This window comes from Phyllobates terribilis, unplaced genomic scaffold (assembly GCF_046119375.1).
Source record: "Phyllobates terribilis strain yellow unplaced genomic scaffold, ASM4611937v1 Scaffold_40__1_contigs__length_11209783, whole genome shotgun sequence".
NCBI classification, from domain to species: domain Eukaryota; kingdom Metazoa; phylum Chordata; class Amphibia; order Anura; family Dendrobatidae; genus Phyllobates; species Phyllobates terribilis.
In genome coordinates, this window is record NW_027362800.1 from 8,655,009 (window position 1) to 8,681,810 (window position 26,802).

General features: G+C 45.2%; 20 non-coding genes and 1 pseudogene across 20 annotated transcripts; all 21 read right to left on the reverse strand.

Annotated features, from left to right (window-relative positions):
- Positions 1–636: 636 nt before the first annotated feature.
- On the reverse strand, positions 637–827 carry LOC141189722 (U2 spliceosomal RNA). Its single transcript, XR_012263770.1, has one exon. It is a non-coding gene; the product is annotated as a U2 spliceosomal RNA (small nuclear RNA).
- Positions 828–1,950: 1,123 nt separating this feature from the next.
- LOC141189723 (U2 spliceosomal RNA) lies at positions 1,951–2,141 on the reverse strand. Its single transcript, XR_012263771.1, has one exon. It is a non-coding gene; the product is annotated as a U2 spliceosomal RNA (small nuclear RNA).
- A 1,117-nt stretch (positions 2,142–3,258) lies between these two features.
- LOC141189724 (U2 spliceosomal RNA) lies at positions 3,259–3,449 on the reverse strand. Its single transcript, XR_012263772.1, has one exon. It is a non-coding gene; the product is annotated as a U2 spliceosomal RNA (small nuclear RNA).
- Positions 3,450–4,570: 1,121 nt separating this feature from the next.
- On the reverse strand, positions 4,571–4,761 carry LOC141189725 (U2 spliceosomal RNA). Its single transcript, XR_012263773.1, has one exon. It is a non-coding gene; the product is annotated as a U2 spliceosomal RNA (small nuclear RNA).
- Positions 4,762–5,878: 1,117 nt separating this feature from the next.
- On the reverse strand, positions 5,879–6,069 carry LOC141189726 (U2 spliceosomal RNA). The gene has a single exon (XR_012263774.1). It is a non-coding gene; the product is annotated as a U2 spliceosomal RNA (small nuclear RNA).
- A 1,120-nt stretch (positions 6,070–7,189) lies between these two features.
- On the reverse strand, positions 7,190–7,380 carry LOC141189727 (U2 spliceosomal RNA). Its single transcript, XR_012263775.1, has one exon. It is a non-coding gene; the product is annotated as a U2 spliceosomal RNA (small nuclear RNA).
- A 1,120-nt stretch (positions 7,381–8,500) lies between these two features.
- LOC141189729 (U2 spliceosomal RNA) lies at positions 8,501–8,691 on the reverse strand. Its single transcript, XR_012263776.1, has one exon. It is a non-coding gene; the product is annotated as a U2 spliceosomal RNA (small nuclear RNA).
- A 1,120-nt stretch (positions 8,692–9,811) lies between these two features.
- On the reverse strand, positions 9,812–10,002 carry LOC141189731 (U2 spliceosomal RNA). Its single transcript, XR_012263778.1, has one exon. It is a non-coding gene; the product is annotated as a U2 spliceosomal RNA (small nuclear RNA).
- Positions 10,003–11,122: 1,120 nt separating this feature from the next.
- LOC141189732 (U2 spliceosomal RNA) lies at positions 11,123–11,313 on the reverse strand. Its single transcript, XR_012263779.1, has one exon. It is a non-coding gene; the product is annotated as a U2 spliceosomal RNA (small nuclear RNA).
- Positions 11,314–12,433: 1,120 nt separating this feature from the next.
- LOC141184578 (U2 spliceosomal RNA) lies at positions 12,434–12,624 on the reverse strand. Its single transcript, XR_012259320.1, has one exon. It is a non-coding gene; the product is annotated as a U2 spliceosomal RNA (small nuclear RNA).
- Positions 12,625–13,750: 1,126 nt separating this feature from the next.
- Positions 13,751–13,941, reverse strand: LOC141189733 (U2 spliceosomal RNA). The gene has a single exon (XR_012263780.1). It is a non-coding gene; the product is annotated as a U2 spliceosomal RNA (small nuclear RNA).
- A 1,120-nt stretch (positions 13,942–15,061) lies between these two features.
- On the reverse strand, positions 15,062–15,252 carry LOC141189734 (U2 spliceosomal RNA). Its single transcript, XR_012263781.1, has one exon. It is a non-coding gene; the product is annotated as a U2 spliceosomal RNA (small nuclear RNA).
- Positions 15,253–16,372: 1,120 nt separating this feature from the next.
- Positions 16,373–16,561, reverse strand: LOC141185777 (U2 spliceosomal RNA). The gene has a single exon (XR_012260394.1). It is a non-coding gene; the product is annotated as a U2 spliceosomal RNA (small nuclear RNA).
- A 786-nt stretch (positions 16,562–17,347) lies between these two features.
- On the reverse strand, positions 17,348–17,439 carry LOC141186299 (U2 spliceosomal RNA; annotated as a pseudogene).
- A 1,120-nt stretch (positions 17,440–18,559) lies between these two features.
- Positions 18,560–18,750, reverse strand: LOC141189735 (U2 spliceosomal RNA). The gene has a single exon (XR_012263782.1). It is a non-coding gene; the product is annotated as a U2 spliceosomal RNA (small nuclear RNA).
- Positions 18,751–19,871: 1,121 nt separating this feature from the next.
- LOC141185324 (U2 spliceosomal RNA) lies at positions 19,872–20,062 on the reverse strand. The gene has a single exon (XR_012259997.1). It is a non-coding gene; the product is annotated as a U2 spliceosomal RNA (small nuclear RNA).
- A 1,119-nt stretch (positions 20,063–21,181) lies between these two features.
- On the reverse strand, positions 21,182–21,372 carry LOC141191269 (U2 spliceosomal RNA). The gene has a single exon (XR_012265267.1). It is a non-coding gene; the product is annotated as a U2 spliceosomal RNA (small nuclear RNA).
- A 1,124-nt stretch (positions 21,373–22,496) lies between these two features.
- Positions 22,497–22,687, reverse strand: LOC141189736 (U2 spliceosomal RNA). The gene has a single exon (XR_012263783.1). It is a non-coding gene; the product is annotated as a U2 spliceosomal RNA (small nuclear RNA).
- A 1,119-nt stretch (positions 22,688–23,806) lies between these two features.
- LOC141189737 (U2 spliceosomal RNA) lies at positions 23,807–23,997 on the reverse strand. The gene has a single exon (XR_012263784.1). It is a non-coding gene; the product is annotated as a U2 spliceosomal RNA (small nuclear RNA).
- A 1,122-nt stretch (positions 23,998–25,119) lies between these two features.
- Positions 25,120–25,310, reverse strand: LOC141189738 (U2 spliceosomal RNA). The gene has a single exon (XR_012263785.1). It is a non-coding gene; the product is annotated as a U2 spliceosomal RNA (small nuclear RNA).
- A 1,128-nt stretch (positions 25,311–26,438) lies between these two features.
- Positions 26,439–26,629, reverse strand: LOC141189739 (U2 spliceosomal RNA). The gene has a single exon (XR_012263786.1). It is a non-coding gene; the product is annotated as a U2 spliceosomal RNA (small nuclear RNA).
- Between the last annotated feature and the right edge of the window lie 173 nt (positions 26,630–26,802).

Sequence of the window (26,802 nt, forward strand, 5' to 3'; positions counted from 1 at the left end):
GAGAAGCTCACAGAGACCGCCATAAGCAACAGTTTAAAAGAATGCCACAGACTAATCAACCAAACTTTTTGGGTTGGTTTCTCTTTTATAGTCTGCAGGCATTAAATGAAAGAAGTCAGTGTTCCAGCAGAGGGAGACAACGTTTCAGAAAAGGCATTGTAGCAAACCAAAAAAGAAATTTTAAGCGCAGCAGAGTAACCAGCTCACATACCTGTTAGCTCAGGTGAGTTTAAAAGGCTGCTGTTGATAACAAGGGCATTTGCTAAATAGATGGTGTGTGTGCAACAATATACTGAAAGGTCAATTATATTGTGCAGCTTATCTCACCACCTGTAGTTATTTAGGTGAAAGCTCCAAAATGCTTGCCTAATATGTCTGTTTATCCAAAAGGAAGTATAGAGGGAGAGCTAGATAGATAGCATTGCATTACATTACATTACATGGCAATGCAATGCACAGTTGCTGAAGTTGAACCAAAATGAGCTTGTCATCTGGCTTCTGCAACTTTTAACATGAAAAATCCAATGAGGAGAAGAAAAGTAAAGCCAAAGAGTCCATCCCAAAATCCGACAAACAAGCAAAATGAACAAAAAGCATTGAATTCAATTCTTTCTGATTTTAGAAACTGCATTAAAGAAGGGGTGCACCGGTCCTGGAGATACTGCAATACCAGGTCAATGCGTGGAGTGGACAGAGCAAGCTCTTTTTCCATCTCCCTGTTCTAAAAATCCATTTAATATATGGTCCCCAGATAGGGGACGTATCAGATATTAAACTGATAAGAACAGATACTACACTTGATCTTAGCCAAAAGGCCGAGAAGCGATAACCAGAATTGGTTTCCGACTACGGTGCCACCCAAGGATTCTGAAAAGTCCATTTGTGGAGATGGCCACCTGGACTCCCGTTAAGAAGACATGCTGTCAACCTCTAGATCCCTCACATGCCTGCACTTTTCGGCTTGCTGCTGCTGCAATCCACGCGTTTTAGATCTGCATAACTCCACCTCTTTTAGCACAGTACCCTCAACCCCCGGCTGTTCCCACCCGCCTCAACACCGTTGGAAGGGAGGAGAACCAATTAAGGCGGGGGGGGGGTGGAACGAGCAGCTGTCTACCCTTAGCAGGAGGGTTGCTGATTAATTACCTCTCCTGCTGCTGCTGCTGCTGCTGGCTGTCCAGCAGCAGACTGAAGGTGGCTGCTGCTGTGCGCAGGTATATAAAGGCTCAGAGCCTATTATGACACGCGCAGCCAGCGTTCCATTGCCACATTCCGTCTACTGCAGGCGGGATACCTGGATGGCTGAATGTCACTGAGAAGCTCACAGAGACCGCCATAAGCAACAGTTTAAAAGAATGCCACAGACTAATCAACCAAACTTTTTGGGTTGGTTTCTCTTTTATAGTCTGCAGGCATTAAATGAAAGAAGTCAGTGTTCCAGCAGAGGGAGACAACGTTTCAGAAAAGGCATTGTAGCAAACCAAAAAAGAAATTTTAAGCGCAGCAGAGTAACCAGCTCACATACCTGTTAGCTCAGGTGAGTTTAAAAGGCTGCTGTTGATAACAAGGGCATTTGCTAAATAGATGGTGTGTGTGCAACAATATACTGAAAGGTCAATTATATTGTGCAGCTTATCTCACCACCTGTAGTTATTTAGGTGAAAGCTCCAAAATGCTTGCCTAATATGTCTGTTTATCCAAAAGGAAGTATAGAGGGAGAGCTAGATAGATAGCATTGCATTACATTACATTACATGGCAATGCAATGCACAGTTGCTGAAGTTGAACCAAAATGAGCTTGTCATCTGGCTTCTGCAACTTTTAACATGAAAAATCCAATGAGGAGAAGAAAAGCAAAGCCAAAGAGTCCATCCCAAAATCCGACAAACAAGCAAAATGAACAAAAAGCATTGAATTCAATTCTTTCTGATTTTAGAAACTGCATTAAAGAAGGGGTGCACCGGTCCTGGAGATACTGCAATACCAGGTCAATGCGTGGAGTGGACAGAGCAAGCTCTTTTTCCATCTCCCTGTTCTAAAAATCCATTTAATATATGGTCCCCAGATAGGGGACGTATCAGATATTAAACTGATAAGAACAGATACTACACTTGATCTTAGCCAAAAGGCCGAGAAGCGATAACCAGAATTGGTTTCCGACTACGGTGCCACCCAAGGATTCTGAAAAGTCCATTTGTGGAGATGGCCACCTGGACTCCCGTTAAGAAGACATGCTGTCAACCTCTAGATCCCTCACATGCCTGCACTTTTCGGCTTGCTGCTGCTGCAATCCACGCGTTTTAGATCTGCATAACTCCACCTCTTTTAGCACAGTACCCTCAACCCCCGGCTGTTCCCACCCGCCTCAACACCGTTGGAAGGGAGGAGAACCAATTAAGGCGGGGGGGGGGTGGAACGAGCAGCTGTCTACCCTTAGCAGGAGGGTTGCTGATTAATTACCTCTCCTGCTGCTGCTGCTGGCTGTCCAGCAGCAGACTGAAGGTGGCTGCTGCTGTGCGCAGGTATATAAAGGCTCAGAGCCTATTATGACACGCGCAGCCAGCGTTCCATTGCCACATTCCGTCTACTGCAGGCGGGATACCTGGATGGCTGAATGTCACTGAGAAGCTCACAGAGACCGCCATAAGCAACAGTTTAAAAGAATGCCACAGACTAATCAACCAAACTTTTTGGGTTGGTTTCTCTTTTATAGTCTGCAGGCATTAAATGAAAGAAGTCAGTGTTCCAGCAGAGGGAGACAACGTTTCAGAAAAGGCATTGTAGCAAACCAAAAAAGAAATTTTAAGCGCAGCAGAGTAACCAGCTCACATACCTGTTAGCTCAGGTGAGTTTAAAAGGCTGCTGTTGATAACAAGGGCATTTGCTAAATAGATGGTGTGTGTGCAACAATATACTGAAAGGTCAATTATATTGTGCAGCTTATCTCACCACCTGTAGTTATTTAGGTGAAAGCTCCAAAATGCTTGCCTAATATGTCTGTTTATCCAAAAGGAAGTATAGAGGGAGAGCTAGATAGATAGCATTGCATTACATTACATTACATGGCAATGCAATGCACAGTTGCTGAAGTTGAACCAAAATGAGCTTGTCATCTGGCTTCTGCAACTTTTAACATGAAAAATCCAATGAGGAGAAGAAAAGCAAAGCCAAAGAGTCCATCCCAAAATCCGACAAACAAGCAAAATGAACAAAAAGCATTGAATTCAATTCTTTCTGATTTTAGAAACTGCATTAAAGAAGGGGTGCACCGGTCCTGGAGATACTGCAATACCAGGTCAATGCGTGGAGTGGACAGAGCAAGCTCTTTTTCCATCTCCCTGTTCTAAAAATCCATTTAATATATGGTCCCCAGATAGGGGACGTATCAGATATTAAACTGATAAGAACAGATACTACACTTGATCTTAGCCAAAAGGCCGAGAAGCGATAACCAGAATTGGTTTCCGACTACGGTGCCACCCAAGGATTCTGAAAAGTCCATTTGTGGAGATGGCCACCTGGACTCCCGTTAAGAAGACATGCTGTCAACCTCTAGATCCCTCACATGCCTGCACTTTTCGGCTTGCTGCTGCTGCAATCCACGCGTTTTAGATCTGCATAACTCCACCTCTTTTAGCACAGTACCCTCAACCCCCGGCTGTTCCCACCCGCCTCAACACCGTTGGAAGGGAGGAGAACCAATTAAGGCGGGGGGGGGGGTGGAACGAGCAGCTGTCTACCCTTAGCAGGAGGGTTGCTGATTAATTACCTCTCCTGCTGCTGCTGCTGCTGGCTGTCCAGCAGCAGACTGAAGGTGGCTGCTGCTGTGCGCAGGTATATAAAGGCTCAGAGCCTATTATGACACGCGCAGCCAGCGTTCCATTGCCACATTCCGTCTACTGCAGGCGGGATACCTGGATGACTGAATGTCACTGAGAAGCTCACAGAGACTGCCATAAGCAACAGTTTAAAAGAATGCCACAGACTAATCAACCAAACTTTTTGGGTTGGTTTCTCTTTTATAGTCTGCAGGCATTAAATGAAAGAAGTCAGTGTTCCAGCAGAGGGAGACAACGTTTCAGAAAAGGCATTGTAGCAAACCAAAAAAGAAATTTTAAGCGCAGCAGAGTAACCAGCTCACATACCTGTTAGCTCAGGTGAGTTTAAAAGGCTGCTGTTGATAACAAGGGCATTTGCTAAATAGATGGTGTGTGTGCAACAATATACTGAAAGGTCAATTATATTGTGCAGCTTATCTCACCACCTGTAGTTATTTAGGTGAAAGCTCCAAAATGCTTGCCTAATATGTCTGTTTATCCAAAAGGAAGTATAGAGGGAGAGCTAGATAGATAGCATTGCATTACATTACATTACATGGCAATGCAATGCACAGTTGCTGAAGTTGAACCAAAATGAGCTTGTCATCTGGCTTCTGCAACTTTTAACATGAAAAATCCAATGAGGAGAAGAAAAGCAAAGCCAAAGAGTCCATCCCAAAATCCGACAAACAAGCAAAATGAACAAAAAGCATTGAATTCAATTCTTTCTGATTTTAGAAACTGCATTAAAGAAGGGGTGCACCGGTCCTGGAGATACTGCAATACCAGGTCAATGCGTGGAGTGGACAGAGCAAGCTCTTTTTCCATCTCCCTGTTCTAAAAATCCATTTAATATATGGTCCCCAGATAGGGGACGTATCAGATATTAAACTGATAAGAACAGATACTACACTTGATCTTAGCCAAAAGGCCGAGAAGCGATAACCAGAATTGGTTTCCGACTACGGTGCCACCCAAGGATTCTGAAAAGTCCATTTGTGGAGATGGCCACCTGGACTCCCGTTAAGAAGACATGCTGTCAACCTCTAGATCCCTCACATGCCTGCACTTTTCGGCTTGCTGCTGCTGCAATCCACGCGTTTTAGATCTGCATAACTCCACCTCTTTTAGCACAGTACCCTCAACCCCCGGCTGTTCCCACCCGCCTCAACACCGTTGGAAGGGAGGAGAACCAATTAAGGCGGGGGGGGGGTGGAACGAGCAGCTGTCTACCCTTAGCAGGAGGGTTGCTGATTAATTACCTCTCCTGCTGCTGCTGCTGGCTGTCCAGCAGCAGACTGAAGGTGGCTGCTGCTGTGCGCAGGTATATAAAGGCTCAGAGCCTATTATGACACGCGCAGCCAGCGTTCCATTGCCACATTCCGTCTACTGCAGGCGGGATACCTGGATGGCTGAATGTCACTGAGAAGCTCACAGAGACCGCCATAAGCAACAGTTTAAAAGAATGCCACAGACTAATCAACCAAACTTTTTGGGTTGGTTTCTCTTTTATAGTCTGCAGGCATTAAATGAAAGAAGTCAGTGTTCCAGCAGAGGGAGACAACGTTTCAGAAAAGGCATTGTAGCAAACCAAAAAAGAAATTTTAAGCGCAGCAGAGTAACCAGCTCACATACCTGTTAGCTCAGGTGAGTTTAAAAGGCTGCTGTTGATAACAAGGGCATTTGCTAAATAGATGGTGTGTGTGCAACAATATACTGAAAGGTCAATTATATTGTGCAGCTTATCTCACCACCTGTAGTTATTTAGGTGAAAGCTCCAAAATGCTTGCCTAATATGTCTGTTTATCCAAAAGGAAGTATAGAGGGAGAGCTAGATAGATAGCATTGCATTACATTACATTACATGGCAATGCAATGCACAGTTGCTGAAGTTGAACCAAAATGAGCTTGTCATCTGGCTTCTGCAACTTTTAACATGAAAAATCCAATGAGGAGAAGAAAAGCAAAGCCAAAGAGTCCATCCCAAAATCCGACAAACAAGCAAAATGAACAAAAAGCATTGAATTCAATTCTTTCTGATTTTAGAAACTGCATTAAAGAAGGGGTGCACCGGTCCTGGAGATACTGCAATACCAGGTCAATGCGTGGAGTGGACAGAGCAAGCTCTTTTTCCATCTCCCTGTTCTAAAAATCCATTTAATATATGGTCCCCAGATAGGGGACGTATCAGATATTAAACTGATAAGAACAGATACTACACTTGATCTTAGCCAAAAGGCCGAGAAGCGATAACCAGAATTGGTTTCCGACTACGGTGCCACCCAAGGATTCTGAAAAGTCCATTTGTGGAGATGGCCACCTGGACTCCCGTTAAGAAGACATGCTGTCAACCTCTAGATCCCTCACATGCCTGCACTTTTCGGCTTGCTGCTGCTGCAATCCACGCGTTTTAGATCTGCATAACTCCACCTCTTTTAGCACAGTACCCTCAACCCCCAGCTGTTCCCACCCGCCTCAACACCGTTGGAAGGGAGGAGAACCAATTAAGGCGGGGGGGGGGTGGAACGAGCAGCTGTCTACCCTTAGCAGGAGGGTTGCTGATTAATTACCTCTCCTGCTGCTGCTGCTGCTGGCTGTCCAGCAGCAGACTGAAGGTGGCTGCTGCTGTGCGCAGGTATATAAAGGCTCAGAGCCTATTATGACACGCGCAGCCAGCGTTCCATTGCCACATTCCGTCTACTGCAGGCGGGATACCTGGATGGCTGAATGTCACTGAGAAGCTCACAGAGACTGCCATAAGCAACAGTTTAAAAGAATGCCACAGACTAATCAACCAAACTTTTTGGGTTGGTTTCTCTTTTATAGTCTGCAGGCATTAAATGAAAGAAGTCAGTGTTCCAGCAGAGGGAGACAACGTTTCAGAAAAGGCATTGTAGCAAACCAAAAAAGAAATTTTAAGCGCAGCAGAGTAACCAGCTCACATACCTGTTAGCTCAGGTGAGTTTAAAAGGCTGCTGTTGATAACAAGGGCATTTGCTAAATAGATGGTGTGTGTGCAACAATATACTGAAAGGTCAATTATATTGTGCAGCTTATCTCACCACCTGTAGTTATTTAAGTGAAAGCTCCAAAATGCTTGCCTAATATGTCTGTTTATCCAAAAGGAAGTATAGAGGGAGAGCTAGATAGATAGCATTGCATTACATTACATTACATGGCAATGCAATGCACAGTTGCTGAAGTTGAACCAAAATGAGCTTGTCATCTGGCTTCTGCAACTTTTAACATGAAAAATCCAATGAGGAGAAGAAAAGCAAAGCCAAAGAGTCCATCCCAAAATCCGACAAACAAGCAAAATGAACAAAAAGCATTGAATTCAATTCTTTCTGATTTTAGAAACTGCATTAAAGAAGGGGTGCACCGGTCCTGGAGATACTGCAATACCAGGTCAATGCGTGGAGTGGACAGAGCAAGCTCTTTTTCCATCTCCCTGTTCTAAAAATCCATTTAATATATGGTCCCCAGATAGGGGACGTATCAGATATTAAACTGATAAGAACAGATACTACACTTGATCTTAGCCAAAAGGCCGAGAAGCGATAACCAGAATTGGTTTCCGACTATGGTGCCACCCAAGGATTCTGAAAAGTCCATTTGTGGAGATGGCCACCTGGACTCCCGTTAAGAAGACATGCTGTCAACCTCTAGATCCCTCACATGCCTGCACTTTTCGGCTTGCTGCTGCTGCAATCCACGCGTTTTAGATCTGCATAACTCCACCTCTTTTAGCACAGTACCCTCAACCCCCGGCTGTTCCCACCCGCCTCAACACCGTTGGAAGGGAGGAGAACCAATTAAGGCGGGGGGAGGGTGGAACGAGCAGCTGTCTACCCTTAGCAGGAGGGTTGCTGATTAATTACCTCTCCTGCTGCTGCTGCTGCTGGCTGTCCAGCAGCAGACTGAAGGTGGCTGCTGCTGTGCGCAGGTATATAAAGGCTCAGAGCCTATTATGACACGCGCAGCCAGCGTTCCATTGCCACATTCCGTCTACTGCAGGCGGGATACCTGGATGGCTGAATGTCACTGAGAAGCTCACAGAGACTGCCATAAGCAACAGTTTAAAAGAATGCCACAGACTAATCAACCAAACTTTTTGGGTTGGTTTCTCTTTTATAGTCTGCAGGCATTAAATGAAAGAAGTCAGTGTTCCAGCAGAGGGAGACAACGTTTCAGAAAAGGCATTGTAGCAAACCAAAAAAGAAATTTTAAGCGCAGCAGAGTAACCAGCTCACATACCTGTTAGCTCAGGTGAGTTTAAAAGGCTGCTGTTGATAACAAGGGCATTTGCTAAATAGATGGTGTGTGTGCAACAATATACTGAAAGGTCAATTATATTGTGCAGCTTATCTCACCACCTGTAGTTATTTAGGTGAAAGCTCCAAAATGCTTGCCTAATATGTCTGTTTATCCAAAAGGAAGTATAGAGGGAGAGCTAGATAGATAGCATTGCATTACATTACATTACATGGCAATGCAATGCACAGTTGCTGAAGTTGAACCAAAATGAGCTTGTCATCTGGCTTCTGCAACTTTTAACATGAAAAATCCAATGAGGAGAAGAAAAGCAAAGCCAAAGAGTCCATCCCAAAATCCGACAAACAAGCAAAATGAACAAAAAGCATTGAATTCAATTCTTTCTGATTTTAGAAACTGCATTAAAGAAGGGGTGCACCGGTCCTGGAGATACTGCAATACCAGGTCAATGCGTGGAGTGGACAGAGCAAGCTCTTTTTCCATCTCCCTGTTCTAAAAATCCATTTAATATATGGTCCCCAGATAGGGGACGTATCAGATATTAAACTGATAAGAACAGATACTACACTTGATCTTAGCCAAAAGGCCGAGAAGCGATAACCAGAATTGGTTTCCGACTACGGTGCCACCCAAGGATTCTGAAAAGTCCATTTGTGGAGATGGCCACCTGGACTCCCGTTAAGAAGACATGCTGTCAACCTCTAGATCCCTCACATGCCTGCACTTTTCGGCTTGCTGCTGCTGCAATCCACGCGTTTTAGATCTGCATAACTCCACCTCTTTTAGCACAGTACCCTCAACCCCCGGCTGTTCCCACCCGCCTCAACACCGTTGGAAGGGAGGAGAACCAATTAAGGCGGGGGGGGGGTGGAACGAGCAGCTGTCTACCCTTAGCAGGAGGGTTGCTGATTAATTACCTCTCCTGCTGCTGCTGCTGCTGGCTGTCCAGCAGCAGACTGAAGGTGGCTGCTGCTGTGCGCAGGTATATAAAGGCTCAGAGCCTATTATGACACGCGCAGCCAGCGTTCCATTGCCACATTCCGTCTACTGCAGGCGGGATACCTGGATGGCTGAATGTCACTGAGAAGCTCACAGAGACCGCCATAAGCAACAGTTTAAAAGAATGCCACAGACTAATCAACCAAACTTTTTGGGTTGGTTTCTCTTTTATAGTCTGCAGGCATTAAATGAAAGAAGTCAGTGTTCCAGCAGAGGGAGACAACGTTTCAGAAAAGGCATTGTAGCAAACCAAAAAAGAAATTTTAAGCGCAGCAGAGTAACCAGCTCACATACCTGTTAGCTCAGGTGAGTTTAAAAGGCTGCTGTTGATAACAAGGGCATTTGCTAAATAGATGGTGTGTGTGCAACAATATACTGAAAGGTCAATTATATTGTGCAGCTTATCTCACCACCTGTAGTTATTTAGGTGAAAGCTCCAAAATGCTTGCCTAATATGTCTGTTTATCCAAAAGGAAGTATAGAGGGAGAGCTAGATAGATAGCATTGCATTACATTACATTACATGGCAATGCAATGCACAGTTGCTGAAGTTGAACCAAAATGAGCTTGTCATCTGGCTTCTGCAACTTTTAACATGAAAAATCCAATGAGGAGAAGAAAAGCAAAGCCAAAGAGTCCATCCCAAAATCCGACAAACAAGCAAAATGAACAAAAAGCATTGAATTCAATTCTTTCTGATTTTAGAAACTGCATTAAAGAAGGGGTGCACCGGTCCTGGAGATACTGCAATACCAGGTCAATGCGTGGAGTGGACAGAGCAAGCTCTTTTTCCATCTCCCTGTTCTAAAAATCCATTTAATATATGGTCCCCAGATAGGGGACGTATCAGATATTAAACTGATAAGAACAGATACTACACTTGATCTTAGCCAAAAGGCCGAGAAGCGATAACCAGAATTGGTTTCAGACTACGGTGCCACCCAAGGATTCTGAAAAGTCCATTTGTGGAGATGGCCACCTGGACTCCCGTTAAGAAGACATGCTGTCAACCTCTAGATCCCTCACATGCCTGCACTTTTCGGCTTGCTGCTGCTGCAATCCACGCGTTTTAGATCTGCATAACTCCACCTCTTTTAGCACAGTACCCTCAACCCCCGGCTGTTCCCACCCGCCTCAACACCGTTGGAAGGGAGGAGAACCAATTAAGGCGGGGGGGGGGTGGAACGAGCAGCTGTCTACCCTTAGCAGGAGGGTTGCTGATTAATTACCTCTCCTGCTGCTGCTGCTGCTGGCTGTCCAGCAGCAGACTGAAGGTGGCTGCTGCTGTGCGCAGGTATATAAAGGCTCAGAGCCTATTATGACACGCGCAGCCAGCGTTCCATTGCCACATTCCGTCTACTGCAGGCGGGATACCTGGATGGCTGAATGTCACTGAGAAGCTCACAGAGACCGCCATAAGCAACAGTTTAAAAGAATGCCACAGACTAATCAACCAAACTTTTTGGGTTGGTTTCTCTTTTATAGTCTGCAGGCATTAAATGAAAGAAGTCAGTGTTCCAGCAGAGGGAGACAACGTTTCAGAAAAGGCATTGTAGCAAACCAAAAAAGAAATTTTAAGCGCAGCAGAGTAACCAGCTCACATACCTGTTAGCTCAGGTGAGTTTAAAAGGCTGCTGTTGATAACAAGGGCATTTGCTAAATAGATGGTGTGTGTGCAACAATATACTGAAAGGTCAATTATATTGTGCAGCTTATCTCACCACCTGTAGTTATTTAGGTGAAAGCTCCAAAATGCTTGCCTAATATGTCTGTTTATCCAAAAGGAAGTATAGAGGGAGAGCTAGATAGATAGCATTGCATTACATTACATTACATGGCAATGCAATGCACAGTTGCTGAAGTTGAACCAAAATGAGCTTGTCATCTGGCTTCTGCAACTTTTAACATGAAAAATCCAATGAGGAGAAGAAAAGCAAAGCCAAAGAGTCCATCCCAAAATCCGACAAACAAGCAAAATGAACAAAAAGCATTGAATTCAATTCTTTCTGATTTTAGAAACTGCATTAAAGAAGGGGTGCACCGGTCCTGGAGATACTGCAATACCAGGTCAATGCGTGGAGTGGACAGAGCAAGCTCTTTTTCCATCTCCCTGTTCTAAAAATCCATTTAATATATGGTCCCCAGATAGGGGACGTATCAGATATTAAACTGATAAGAACAGATACTACACTTGATCTTAGCCAAAAGGCCGAGAAGCGATAACCAGAATTGGTTTCAGACTACGGTGCCACCCAAGGATTCTGAAAAGTCCATTTGTGGAGATGGCCACCTGGACTCCCGTTAAGAAGACATGCTGTCAACCTCTAGATCCCTCACATGCCTGCACTTTTCGGCTTGCTGCTGCTGCAATCCACGCGTTTTAGATCTGCATAACTCCACCTCTTTTAGCACAGTACCCTCAACCCCCGGCTGTTCCCACCCGCCTCAACACCGTTGGAAGGGAGGAGAACCAATTAAGGCGGGGGGGGGGTGGAACGAGCAGCTGTCTACCCTTAGCAGGAGGGTTGCTGATTAATTACCTCTCCTGCTGCTGCTGCTGCTGGCTGTCCAGCAGCAGACTGAAGGTGGCTGCTGCTGTGCGCAGGTATATAAAGGCTCAGAGCCTATTATGACACGCGCAGCCAGCGTTCCATTGCCACATTCCGTCTACTGCAGGCGGGATACCTGGATGGCTGAATGTCACTGAGAAGCTCACAGAGACCGCCATAAGCAACAGTTTAAAAGAATGCCACAGACTAATCAACCAAACTTTTTGGGTTGGTTTCTCTTTTATAGTCTGCAGGCATTAAATGAAAGAAGTCAGTGTTCCAGCAGAGGGAGACAACGTTTCAGAAAAGGCATTGTAGCAAACCAAAAAAGAAATTTTAAGCGCAGCAGAGTAACCAGCTCACATACCTGTTAGCTCAGGTGAGTTTAAAAGGCTGCTGTTGATAACAAGGGCATTTGCTAAATAGATGGTGTGTGTGCAACAATATACTGAAAGGTCAATTATATTGTGCAGCTTATCTCACCACCTGTAGTTATTTAGGTGAAAGCTCCAAAATGCTTGCCTAATATGTCTGTTTATCCAAAAGGAAGTATAGAGGGAGAGCTAGATAGATAGCATTGCATTACATTACATTACATGGCAATGCAATGCACAGTTGCTGAAGTTGAACCAAAATGACCTTGTCATCTGGCTTCTGCAACTTTTAACATGAAAAATCCAATGAGGAGAAGAAAAGCAAAGCCAAAGAGTCCATCCCAAAATCCGACAAACAAGCAAAATGAACAAAAAGCATTGAATTCAATTCTTTCTGATTTTAGAAACTGCATTAAAGAAGGGGTGCACCGGTCCTAGAGATACTGCAATACCAGGTCAATGCGTGGAGTGGACAGAGCAAGCTCTTTTTCCATCTCCCTGTTCTAAAAATCCATTTAATATATGGTCCCCAGATAGGGGACGTATCAGATATTAAACTGATAAGAACAGATACTACACTTGATCTTAGCCAAAAGGCCGAGAAGCGATAACCAGAATTGGTTTCCGACTACGGTTCCACCCAAGGATTCTGAAAAGTCCATTTGTGGAGATGGCCACCTGGACTCCCGTTAAGAAGACATGCTGTCAACCTCTAGATCCCTCACATGCCTGCACTTTTCGGCTTGCTGCTGCTGCAATCCACGCGTTTTAGATCTGCATAACTCCACCTCTTTTAGCACAGTACCCTCAACCCCCGGCTGTTCCCACCCGCCTCAACACCGTTGGAAGGGAGGAGAACCAATTAAGGCGGGGGGGGGGTGGAACGAGCAGCTGTCTACCCTTAGCAGGAGGGTTGCTGATTAATTACCTCTCCTGCTGCTGCTGCTGCTGCTGCTGGCTGTCCAGCAGCAGACTGAAGGTGGCTGCTGCTGTGCGCAGGTATATAAAGGCTCAGAGCCTATTATGACACGCGCAGCCAGCGTTCCATTGCCACATTCCGTCTACTGCAGGCGGGATACCTGGATGGCTGAATGTCACTGAGAAGCTCACAGAGACCGCCATAAGCAACAGTTTAAAAGAATGCCACAGACTAATCAACCAAACTTTTTGGGTTGGTTTCTCTTTTATAGTCTGCAGGCATTAAATGAAAGAAGTCAGTGTTCCAGCAGAGGGAGACAACGTTTCAGAAAAGGCATTGTAGCAAACCAAAAAAGAAATTTTAAGCGCAGCAGAGTAACCAGCTCACATACCTGTTAGCTCAGGTGAGTTTAAAAGGCTGCTGTTGATAACAAGGGCATTTGCTAAATAGATGGTGTGTGTGCAACAATATACTGAAAGGTCAATTATATTGTGCAGCTTATCTCACCACCTGTAGTTATTTAGGTGAAAGCTCCAAAATGCTTGCCTAATATGTCTGTTTATCCAAAAGGAAGTATAGAGGGAGAGCTAGATAGATAGCATTGCATTACATTACATTACATGGCAATGCAATGCACAGTTGCTGAAGTTGAACCAAAATGAGCTTGTCATCTGGCTTCTGCAACTTTTAACATGAAAAATCCAATGAGGAGAAGAAAAGCAAAGCCAAAGAGTCCATCCCAAAATCCGACAAACAAGCAAAATGAACAAAAAGCATTGAATTCAATTCTTTCTGATTTTAGAAACTGCATTAAAGAAGGGGTGCACCGGTCCTGGAGATACTGCAATACCAGGTCAATGCGTGGAGTGGACAGAGCAAGCTCTTTTTCCATCTCCCTGTTCTAAAAATCCATTTAATATATGGTCCCCAGATAGGGGACGTATCAGATATTAAACTGATAAGAACAGATACTACACTTGATCTTAGCCAAAAGGCCGAGAAGCGATAACCAGAATTGGTTTCCGACTACGGTGCCACCCAAGGATTCTGAAAAGTCCATTTGTGGAGATGGCCACCTGGACTCCCGTTAAGAAGACATGCTGTCAACCTCTAGATCCCTCACATGCCTGCACTTTTCGGCTTGCTGCTGCTGCAATCCACGCGTTTTAGATCTGCATAACTCCACCTCTTTTAGCACAGTACCCTCAACCCCCGGCTGTTCCCACCCGCCTCAACACCGTTGGAAGGGAGGAGAACCAATTAAGGCGGGGGGGGGGTGGAACGAGCAGCTGTCTACCCTTAGCAGGAGGGTTGCTGATTAATTACCTCTCCTGCTGCTGCTGCTGCTGGCTGTCCAGCAGCAGACTGAAGGTGGCTGCTGCTGTGCGCAGGTATATAAAGGCTCAGAGCCTATTATGACACGCGCAGCCAGCGTTCCATTGCCACATTCCGTCTACTGCAGGCGGGATACCTGGATGGCTGAATGTCACTGAGAAGCTCACAGAGACCGCCATAAGCAACAGTTTAAAAGAATGCCACAGACTAATCAACCAAACTTTTTGGGTTGGTTTCTCTTTTATAGTCTGCAGGCATTAAATGAAAGAAGTCAGTGTTCCAGCAGAGGGAGACAACGTTTCAGAAAAGGCATTGTAGCAAACCAAAAAAGAAATTTTAAGCGCAGCAGAGTAACCAGCTCACATACCTGTTAGCTCAGGTGAGTTTAAAAGGCTGCTGTTGATAACAAGGGCATTTGCTAAATAGATGGTGTGTGTGCAACAATATACTGAAAGGTCAATTATATTGTGCAGCTTATCTCACCACCTGTAGTTATTTAGGTGAAAGCTCCAAAATGCTTGCCTAATATGTCTGTTTATCCAAAAGGAAGTATAGAGGGAGAGCTAGATAGATAGCATTGCATTACATTACATTACATGGCAATGCAATGCACAGTTGCTGAAGTTGAACCAAAATGAGCTTGTCATCTGGCTTCTGCAACTTTTAACATGAAAAATCCAATGAGGAGAAGAAAAGCAAAGCCAAAGAGTCCATCCCAAAATCCGACAAACAAGCAAAATGAACAAAAAGCATTGAATTCAATTCTTTCTGATTTTAGAAACTGCATTAAAGAAGGGGTGCACCGGTCCTGGAGATACTGCAATACCAGGTCAATGCGTGGAGTGGACAGAGCAAGCTCTTTTTCCATCTCCCTGTTCTAAAAATCCATTTAATATATGGTCCCCAGATAGGGGACGTATCAGATATTAAACTGATAAGAACAGATACTACACTTGATCTTAGCCAAAAGGCCGAGAAGCGATAACCAGAATTGGTTTCCGACTACGGTGCCACCCAAGGATTCTGAAAAGTCCATTAATGGAGATGGCCACCTGGTCTCCCGTTAAGAAGACATGCTGTCAACCTCTAGATCCCTCACATGCCTGCACTTTTCGGCTTGCTGCTGCTGCAATCCACGCGTTTTAGATCTGCATAACTCCACCTCTTTTAGCACAGTACCCTCAACCCCCGGCTGTTCCCACCCGCCTCAACACCGTTGGAAGGGAGGAGAACCAATTAAGGCGGGGGGGGGGTGGAACGAGCAGCTGTCTACCCTTAGCAGGAGGGTTGCTGATTAATTACCTCTCCTGCTGCTGCTGCTGCTGGCTGTCCAGCAGCAGACTGAAGGTGGCTGCTGCTGTGCGCAGGTATATAAAGGCTCAGAGCCTATTATGACACGCGCAGCCAGCGTTCCATTGCCACATTCCGTCTACTGCAGGCGGGATACCTGGATGGCTGAATGTCACTGAGAAGCTCACAGAGACCGCCATAAGCAACAGTTTAAAAGAATGCCACAGACTAATCAACCAAACTTTTTGGGTTGGTTTCTCTTTTATAGTCTGCAGGCATTAAATGAAAGAAGTCAGTGTTCCAGCAGAGGGAGACAACGTTTCAGAAAAGGCATTGTAGCAAACCAAAAAAGAAATTTTAAGCGCAGCAGAGTAACCAGCTCACATACCTGTTAGCTCAGGTGAGTTTAAAAGGCTGCTGTTGATAACAAGGGCATTTGCTAAATAGATGGTGTGTGTGCAACAATATACTGAAAGGTCAATTATATTGTGCAGCTTATCTCACCACCTGTAGTTATTTAGGTGAAAGCTCCAAAATGCTTGCCTAATATGTCTGTTTATCCAAAAGGAAGTATAGAGGGAGAGCTAGATAGATAGCATTGCATTACATTACATTACATGGCAATGCAATGCACAGTTGCTGAAGTTGAACCAAAATGAGCTTGTCATCTGGCTTCTGCAACTTTTAACATGAAAAATCCAATGAGGAGAAGAAAAGCAAAGCCAAAGAGTCCATCCCAAAATCCGACAAACAAGCAAAATGAACAAAAAGCATTGAATTCAATTCTTTCTGATTTTAGAAACTGCATTAAAGAAGGGGTGCACCGGTCCTGGAGATACTGCAATACCAGGTCAATGCGTGGAGTGGACAGAGCAAGCTCTTTTTCCATCTCCCTGTTCTAAAAATCCATTTAATATATGGTCCCCAGATAGGGGACGTATCAGATATTAAACTGATAAGAACAGATTTTTTTTTTTTTTTATCGAAAGCCCGAAATCGTGTACAAAACCCGAGTGCGCTTAAAAAAGTGACAAGTGCCACAAAAAAAGTGCACTAGGATGCTGGTCTTCTTGAAACCCTCTCCAAAAGGAGAAGGGTCCCCCAAACCATTCCCTGTCCCTCCGAGCCAAAAGGCCACAGCGAGGAACAGGGACAAACAGCCACCTCCAGCCGAAGCCAGAGGCGACCCAATCTTACCCCCAGCACCTGCCCGAGTTCTCACCCGAGCAAGGCACTGGGAGCCAAAGACTGTGCTCCCCTCCCGGAAGAGGGGAGCCAACAACGCTCTCCTCCCGAAAGAGGAGAGCCAGGGGTTTCAGGGGGGAGCGGAACCTGATGGCCACACACTCCCCCCCTAGACCTGCCAAGAGAGGAACCCCTAAGGGAACCGCATCCCGACAAAATCCTAGTAGGACGTGACACACGTGAATAAGTGGACACACAGTGACAAAGAAATTAAATAAATAGTGAAGGTTTCACAGTATAATACTGCCCGGACCTTCGACCGGGAATTGAAAAATTCCCCATCCTAAGGCCAGAAGGCCCGGAATAAGGGTGTGTGCAAAGAAAGAAAATTTGAAGTGCTTGTGCAAATGTGCCATAAACTCAAGTGGGGTTCCCAATCCCAGTGAGTTAAGGCACCCCAGGGTCACCACTCCTGGGGCACTTCACACTTCGGGCTTTCGATCTTCACCGGCCCAATGGCGTCGATCCTGGGGGGCCATGCTTTCCAACAGATGACTATATTAGCCACCTGGCGTACTAACAAGCGCCTAAACCCCAGTGTGCATAATGTATGAATCTACTAGGGCGGCCAACATCCAAAACCGCCTTTTCGAAAGATACTACACTTGATCTTAGCCAAAAGGCCGAGAAGCGATAACCAGAATTGGTTTCCGACTACGGTGCCACCCAAGGATTCTGAAAAGTCCATTTGTGGAGATGGCCACCTGGACTCCCGTTAAGAAGACATGCTGTCAACCTCTAGATCCCTCACATGCCTGCACTTTTCGGCTTGCTGCTGCTGCAATCCACGCGTTTTAGATCTGCATAACTCCACCTCTTTTAGCACAGTACCCTCAACCCCCGGCTGTTCCCACCCGCCTCAACACCGTTGGAAGGGAGGAGAACCAATTAAGGCGGGGGGGGGGTGGAACGAGCAGCTGTCTACCCTTAGCAGGAGGGTTGCTGATTAATTACCTCTCCTGCTGCTGCTGCTGCTGGCTGTCCAGCAGCAGACTGAAGGTGGCTGCTGCTGTGCGCAGGTATATAAAGGCTCAGAGCCTATTATGACACGCGCAGCCAGCGTTCCATTGCCACATTCCGTCTACTGCAGGCGGGATACCTGGATGGCTGAATGTCACTGAGAAGCTCACAGAGACCGCCATAAGCAACAGTTTAAAAGAATGCCACAGACTAATCAACCAAACTTTTTGGGTTGGTTTCTCTTTTATAGTCTGCAGGCATTAAATGAAAGAAGTCAGTGTTCCAGCAGAGGGAGACAACGTTTCAGAAAAGGCATTGTAGCAAACCAAAAAAGAAATTTTAAGCGCAGCAGAGTAACCAGCTCACATACCTGTTAGCTCAGGTGAGTTTAAAAGGCTGCTGTTGATAACAAGGGCATTTGCTAAATAGATGGTGTGTGTGCAACAATATACTGAAAGGTCAATTATATTGTGCAGCTTATCTCACCACCTGTAGTTATTTAGGTGAAAGCTCCAAAATGCTTGCCTAATATGTCTGTTTATCCAAAAGGAAGTATAGAGGGAGAGCTAGATAGATAGCATTGCATTACATTACATTACATGGCAATGCAATGCACAGTTGCTGAAGTTGAACCAAAATGAGCTTGTCATCTGGCTTCTGCAACTTTTAACATGAAAAATCCAATGAGGAGAAGAAAAGCAAAGCCAAAGAGTCCATCCCAAAATCCGACAAATAAGCAAAATGAACAAAAAGCATTGAATTCAATTCTTTCTGATTTTAGAAACTGCATTAAAGAAGGGGTGCACCGGTCCTGGAGATACTGCAATACCAGGTCAATGCGTGGAGTGGACAGAGCAAGCTCTTTTTCCATCTCCCTGTTCTAAAAATCCATTTAATATATGGTCCCCAGATAGGGGACGTATCAGATATTAAACTGATAAGAACAGATACTACACTTGATCTTAGCCAAAAGGCCGAGAAGCGATAACCAGAATTGGTTTCCGACTACGGTGCCACCCAAGGATTCTGAAAAGTCCATTTGTGGAGATGGCCACCTGGACTCCCGTTAAGAAGACATGCTGTCAACCTCTAGATCCCTCACATGCCTGCATTTTTCGGCTTGCTGCTGCTGCAATCCACGCGTTTTAGATCTGCATAACTCCACCTCTTTTAGCACAGTACCCTCAACCCCCGGCTGTTCCCACCCGCCTCAACACCGTTGGAAGGGAGGAGAACCAATTAAGGCGGGGGGGGGGGTGGAACGAGCAGCTGTCTACCCTTAGCAGGAGGGTTGCTGATTAATTACCTCTCCTGCTGCTGCTGCTGCTGGCTGTCCAGCAGCAGACTGAAGGTGGCTGCTGCTGTGCGCAGGTATATAAAGGCTCAGAGCCTATTATGACACGCGCAGCCAGCGTTCCATTGCCACATTCCGTCTACTGCAGGCGGGATACCTGGATGGCTGAATGTCACTGAGAAGCTCACAGAGACCGCCATAAGCAACAGTTTAAAAGAATGCCACAGACTAATCAACCAAACTTTTTGGGTTGGTTTCTCTTTTATAGTCTGCAGGCATTAAATGAAAGAAGTCAGTGTTCCAGCAGAGGGAGACAACGTTTCAGAAAAGGCATTGTAGCAAACCAAAATAGAAATTTTAAGCGCAGCAGAGTAACCAGCTCACATACCTGTTAGCTCAGGTGAGTTTAAAAGGCTGCTGTTGATAACAAGGGCATTTGCTAAATAGATGGTGTGTGTGCAACAATATACTGAAAGGTCAATTATATTGTGCAGCTTATCTCACCACCTGTAGTTATTTAGGTGAAAGCTCCAAAATGCTTGCCTAATATGTCTGTTTATCCAAAAGGAAGTATAGAGGGAGAGCTAGATAGATAGCATTGCATTACATTACATTACATGGCAATGCAATGCACAGTTGCTGAAGTTGAACCAAAATGAGCTTGTCATCTGGCTTCTGCAACTTTTAACATGAAAAATCCAATGAGGAGAAGAAAAGCAAAGCCAAAGAGTCCATCCCAAAATCCGACAAACAAGCAAAATGAACAAAAAGCATTGAATTCAATTCTTTCTGATTTTAGAAACTGCATTAAAGAAGGGGTGCACCGGTCCTGGAGATACTGCAATACCAGGTCAATGCGTGGAGTGGACAGAGCAAGCTCTTTTTCCATCTCCCTGTTCTAAAAATCCATTTAATATATGGTCCCGAGATAGGGGACGTATCAGATATTAAACTGATAAGAACAGATACTACACTTGATCTTAGCCAAAAGGCCGAGAAGCGATAACCAGAATTGGTTTCCGACTACGGTGCCACCCAAGGATTCTGAAAAGTCCATTTGTGGAGATGGCCACCTGGACTCCCGTTAAGAAGACATGCTGTCAACCTCTAGATCCCTCACATGCCTGCACTTTTCGGCTTGCTGCTGCTGCAATCCACGCGTTTTAGATCTGCATAACTCCACCTCTTTTAGCACAGTACCCTCAACCCCCGGCTGTTCCCACCCGCCTCAACACCGTTGGAAGGGAGGAGAACCAATTAAGGCGGGGGGGGGGGGTGGAACGAGCAGCTGTCTACCCTTAGCAGGAGGGTTGCTGATTAATTACCTCTCCTGCTGCTGCTGCTGGCTGTCCAGCAGCAGACTGAAGGTGGCTGCTGCTGTGCGCAGGTATATAAAGGCTCAGAGCCTATTATGACACGCGCAGCCAGCGTTCCATTGCCACATTCCGTCTACTGCAGGCGGGATACCTGGATGGCTGAATGTCACTGAGAAGCTCACAGAGACCGCCATAAGCAACAGTTTAAAAGAATGCCACAGACTAATCAACCAAACTTTTTGGGTTGGTTTCTCTTTTATAGTCTGCAGGCATTAAATGAAAGAAGTCAGTGTTCCAGCAGAGGGAGACAACGTTTCAGAAAAGGCATTGTAGCAAACCAAAAAAGAAATTTTAAGCGCAGCAGAGTAACCAGCTCACATACCTGTTAGCTCAGGTGAGTTTAAAAGGCTGCTGTTGATAACAAGGGCATTTGCTAAATAGATGGTGTGTGTGCAACAATATACTGAAAGGTCAATTATATTGTGCAGCTTATCTCACCACCTGTAGTTATTTAGGTGAAAGCTCCAAAATGCTTGCCTAATATGTCTGTTTATCCAAAAGGAAGTATAGAGGGAGAGCTAGATAGATAGCATTGCATTACATTACATTACATGGCAATGCAATGCACAGTTGCTGAAGTTGAACCAAAATGAGCTTGTCATCTGGCTTCTGCAACTTTTAACATGAAAAATCCAATGAGGAGAAGAAAAGCAAAGCCAAAGAGTCCATCCCAAAATCCGACAAACAAGCAAAATGAACAAAAAGCATTGAATTCAATTCTTTCTGATTTTAGAAACTGCATTAAAGAAGGGGTGCACCGGTCCTGGAGATACTGCAATACCAGGTCAATGCGTGGAGTGGACAGAGCAAGCTCTTTTTCCATCTCCCTGTTCTAAAAATCCATTTAATATATGGTCCCCAGTTAGGGGACGTATCAGATATTAAACTGATAAGAACAGATACTACACTTGATCTTAGCCAAAAGGCCGAGAAGCGATAACCAGAATTGATTTCCGACTACGGTGCCACCCAAGGATTCTGAAAAGTCCATTTGTGGAGATGGCCACCTGGACTCCCGTTAAGAAGACATGCTGTCAACCTCTAGATCCCTCACATGCCTGCACTTTTCGGCTTGCTGCTGCTGCAATCCACGCGTTTTAGATCTGCATAACTCCACCTCTTTTAGCACAGTACCCTCAACCCCCGGCTGTTCCCACCCGCCTCAACACCGTTGGAAGGGAGGAGAACCAATTAAGGCGGGGGGGTGGGGGGTGGAACGAGCAGCTGTCTACCCTTAGCAGGAGGGTTGCTGATTAATTACCTCTCCTGCTGCTGCTGCTGCTGGCTGTCCAGCAGCAGACTGAAGGTGGCTGCTGCTGTGCGCAGGTATATAAAGGCTCAGAGCCTATTATGACACGCGCAGCCAGCGTTCCATTGCCACATTCCGTCTACTGCAGGCGGGATACCTGGATGGCTGAATGTCACTGAGAAGCTCACAGAGACCGCCATAAGCAACAGTTTAAAAGAATGCCACAGACTAATCAACCAAACTTTTTGGGTTGGTTTCTCTTTTATAGTCTGCAGGCATTAAATGAAAGAAGTCAGTGTTCCAGCAGAGGGAGACAACGTTTCAGAAAAGGCATTGTAGCAAACCAAAAAAGAAATTTTAAGCGCAGCAGAGTAACCAGCTCACATACCTGTTAGCTCAGGTGAGTTTAAAAGGCTGCTGTTGATAACAAGGGCATTTGCTAAATAGATGGTGTGTGTGCAACAATATACTGAAAGGTCAATTATATTGTGCAGCTTATCTCACCACCTGTAGTTATTTAGGTGAAAGCTCCAAAATGCTTGCCTAATATGTCTGTTTATCCAAAAGGAAGTATAGAGGGAGAGCTAGATAGATAGCATTGCATTACATTACATTACATGGCAATGCAATGCACAGTTGCTGAAGTTGAACCAAAATGAGCTTGTCATCTGGCTTCTGCAACTTTTAACATGAAAAATCCAATGAGGAGAAGAAAAGCAAAGCCAAAGAGTCCATCCCAAAATCCGACAAACAAGCAAAATGAACAAAAAGCATTGAATTCAATTCTTTCTGATTTTAGAAACTGCATTAAAGAAGGGGTGCACCGGTCCTGGAGATACTGCAATACCAGGTCAATGCGTGGAGTGGACAGAGCAAGCTCTTTTTCCATCTCCCTGTTCTAAAAATCCATTTAATATATGGTCCCCAGATAGGGGACGTATCAGATATTAAACTGATAAGAACAGATACTACACTTGATCTTAGCCAAAAGGCCGAGAAGCGATAACCAGAATTGGTTTCCGACTACGGTGCCACCCAAGGATTCCGAAAAGTCCATTTGTGGAGATGGCCACCTGGACTCCCGTTAAGAAGACATGCTGTCAACCTCTAGATCCCTCACATGCCTGCACTTTTCGGCTTGCTGCTGCTGCAATCCACGCGTTTTAGATCTGCATAACTCCACCTCTTTTAGCACAGTACCCTCAACCCCCGGCTGTTCCCACCCGCCTCAACACCGTTGGAAGGGAGGAGAACCAATTAAGGCGGGGGGGGGTGGAACGAGCAGCTGTCTACCCTTAGCAGGAGGGTTGCTGATTAATTACCTCTCCTGCTGCTGCTGCTGCTGGCTGTCCAGCAGCAGACTGAAGGTGGCTGCTGCTGTGCGCAGGTATATAAAGGCTCAGAGCCTATTATGACACGCGCAGCCAGCGTTCCATTGCCACATTCCGTCTACTGCAGGCGGGATACCTGGATGGCTGAATGTCACTGAGAAGCTCACAGAGACCGCCATAAGCAACAGTTTAAAAGAATGCCACAGACTAATCAACCAAACTTTTTGGGTTGGTTTCTCTTTTATAGTCTGCAGGCATTAAATGAAAGAAGTCAGTGTTCCAGCAGAGGGAGACAACGTTTCAGAAAAGGCATTGTAGCAAACCAAAATAGAAATTTTAAGCGCAGCAGAGTAACCAGCTCACATACCTGTTAGCTCAGGTGAGTTTAAAAGGCTGCTGTTGATAACAAGGGCATTTGCTAAATAGATGGTGTGTGTGCAACAATATACTGAAAGGTCAATTATATTGTGCAGCTTATCTCACCACCTGTAGTTATTTAGGTGAAAGCTCCAAAATGCTTGCCTAATATGTCTGTTTATCCAAAAGGAAGTATAGAGGGAGAGCTAGATAGATAGCATTGCATTACATTACATTACATGGCAATGCAATGCACAGTTGCTGAAGTTGAACCAAAATGAGCTTGTCATCTGGCTTCTGCAACTTTTAACATGAAAAATCCAATGAGGAGAAGAAAAGCAAAGCCAAAGAGTCCATTCCAAAATCCGACAAACAAGCAAAATGAACAAAAAGCATTGAATTCAATTCTTTCTGATTTTAGAAACTGCATTAAAGAAGGGGTGCACCGGTCCTGGAGATACTGCAATACCAGGTCAATGCGTGGAGTGGACAGAGCAAGCTCTTTTTCCATCTCCCTGTTCTAAAAATCCATTTAATATATGGTCCCCAGATAGGGGACGTATCAGATATTAAACTGATAAGAACAGATACTACACTTGATCTTAGCCAAAAGGCCGAGAAGCGATAACCAGAATTGGTTTCCGACTACGGTGCCACCCAAGGATTCTGAAAAGTCCATTTATGGAGATGGCCACCTGGACTCCCGTTAAGAAGACATGCTGTCAACCTCTAGATCCCTCACATGCCTGCACTTTTCGGCTTGCTGCTGCTGCAATCCACGCGTTTTAGATCTGCATAACTCCACCTCTTTTAGCACAGTACCCTCAACCCCCGGCTGTTCCCACCCGCCTCAACACCGTTGGAAGGGAGGAGAACCAATTAAGGCGGGGGGGGGGGGTGGAACGAGCAGCTGTCTACCCTTAGCAGGAGGGTTGCTGATTAATTACCTCTCCTGCTGCTGCTGCTGCTGGCTGTCCAGCAGCAGACTGAAGGTGGCTGCTGCTGTGCGCAGGTATATAAAGGCTCAGAGCCTATTATGACACGCGCAGCCAGCGTTCCATTGCCACATTCCGTCTACTGCAGGCGGGATACCTGGATGGCTGAATGTCACTGAGAAGCTCACAGAGACCGCCATAAGCAACAGTTTAAAAGAATGCCACAGACTAATCAACCAAACTTTTTGGGTTGGTTTCTCTTTTATAGTCTGCAGGCATTAAATGAAAGAAGTCAGTGTTCCAGCAGAGGGAGACAACGTTTCAGAAAAGGCATTGTAGCAAACCAAAAAAGAAATTTTAAGCGCAGCAGAGTAACCAGCTCACATACCTGTTAGCTCAGGTGAGTTTAAAAGGCTGCTGTTGATAACAAGGGCATTTGCTAAATAGATGGTGTGTGTGCAACAATATACTGAAAGGTCAATTATATTGTGCAGCTTATCTCACCACCTGTAGTTATTTAGGTGAAAGCTCCAAAATGCTTGCCTAATATGTCTGTTTATCCAAAAGGAAGTATAGAGGGAGAGCTAGATAGATAGCATTGCATTACATTACATTACATGGCAATGCAATGCACAGTTGCTGAAGTTGAACCAAAATGAGCTTGTCATCTGGCTTCTGCAACTTTTAACATGAAAAATCCAATGAGGAGAAGAAAAGCAAAGCCAAAGAGTCCATCCCAAAATCCGACAAACAAGCAAAATGAACAAAAAGCATTGAATTCAATTCTTTCTGATTTTAGAAACTGCATTAAAGAAGGGGTGCACCGGTCCTGGAGATACTGCAATACCAGGTCAATGCGTGGAGTGGACAGAGCAAGCTCTTTTTCCATCTCCCTGTTCTAAAAATCCATTTAATATATGGTCCCCAGATAGGGGACGTATCAGATATTAAACTGATAAGAACAGATACTACACTTGATCTTAGCCAAAAGGCCGAGAAGCGATAACCAGAATTGGTTTCCGACTACGGTGCCACCCAAGGATTCTGAAAAGTCCATTTGTGGAGATGGCCACCTGGACTCCCGTTAAGAAGACATGCTGTCAACCTCTAGATCCCTCACATGCCTGCACTTTTCGGCTTGCTGCTGCTGCAATCCACGCGTTTTAGATCTGCATAACTCCACCTCTTTTAGCACAGTACCCTCAACCCCCGGCTGTTCCCACCCGCCTCAACACTGTTGGAAGGGAGGAGAACCAATTAAGGCGGGGGGGGGGGGGGGTGGAACGAGCAGCTGTCTACCCTTAGCAGGAGGGTTGCTGATTAATTACCTCTCCTGCTGCTGCTGCTGCTGCTGGCTGTCCAGCAGCAGACTGAAGGTGGCTGCTGCTGTGCGCAGGTATATAAAGGCTCAGAGCCTATTATGACACGCGCAGCCAGCGTTCCATTGCCACATTCCGTCTACTGCAGGCGGGATACCTGGATGGCTGAATGTCACTGAGAAGCTCACAGAGACCGCCATAAGCAACAGTTTAAAAGAATGCCACAGACTAATCAACCAAACTTTTTGGGTTGGTTTCTCTTTTATAGTCTGCAGGCATTAAATGAAAGAAGTCAGTGTTCCAGCAGAGGGAGACAACGTTTCAGAAAAGGCATTGTAGCAAACCAAAAAAGAAATTTTAAGCGCAGCAGAGTAACCAGCTCACATATCTGTTAGCTCAGGTGAGTTTAAAAGGCTGCTGTTGATAACAAGGGCATTTGCTAAATAGATGGTGTGTGTGCAACAATATACTGAAAGGTCAATTATATTGTGCAGCTTATCTCACCACCTGTAGTTATTTAGGTGAAAGCTCCAAAATGCTTGCCTAATATGTCTGTTTATCCAAAAGGAAGTATAGAGGGAGAGCTAGATAGATAGCATTGCATTACATTACATTACATGGCAATGCAATGCACAGTTGCTGAAGTTGAACCAAAATGAGCTTGTCATCTGGCTTCTGCAACTTTTAACATGAAAAATCCAATGAGGAGAACAAAAGCAAAGCCAAAGAGTCCATCCCAAAATCCGACAAATAAGCAAAATGAACAAAAAGCATTGAATTCAATTCTTTCTGATTTTAGAAACTGCATTAAAGAAGGGGTGCACCGGTCCTGGAGATACTGCAATACCAGGTCAATGCGTGGAGTGGACAGAGCAAGCTCTTTTTCCATCTCCCTGTTCTAAAAATCCATTTAATATATGGTCCCCAGATAGGGGACGTATCAGATATTAAACTGATAAGAACAGATACTACACTTGATCTTAGCCAAAAGGCCGAGAAGCGATAACCAGAATTGGTTTCCGACTACGGTGCCACCCAAGGATTCTGAAAAGTCCATTTATGGAGATGGCCACCTGGACTCCCGTTAAGAAGACATGCTGTCAACCTCTAGATCCCTCACATGCCTGCACTTTTCGGCTTGCTGCTGCTGCAATCCACGCGTTTTAGATCTGCATAA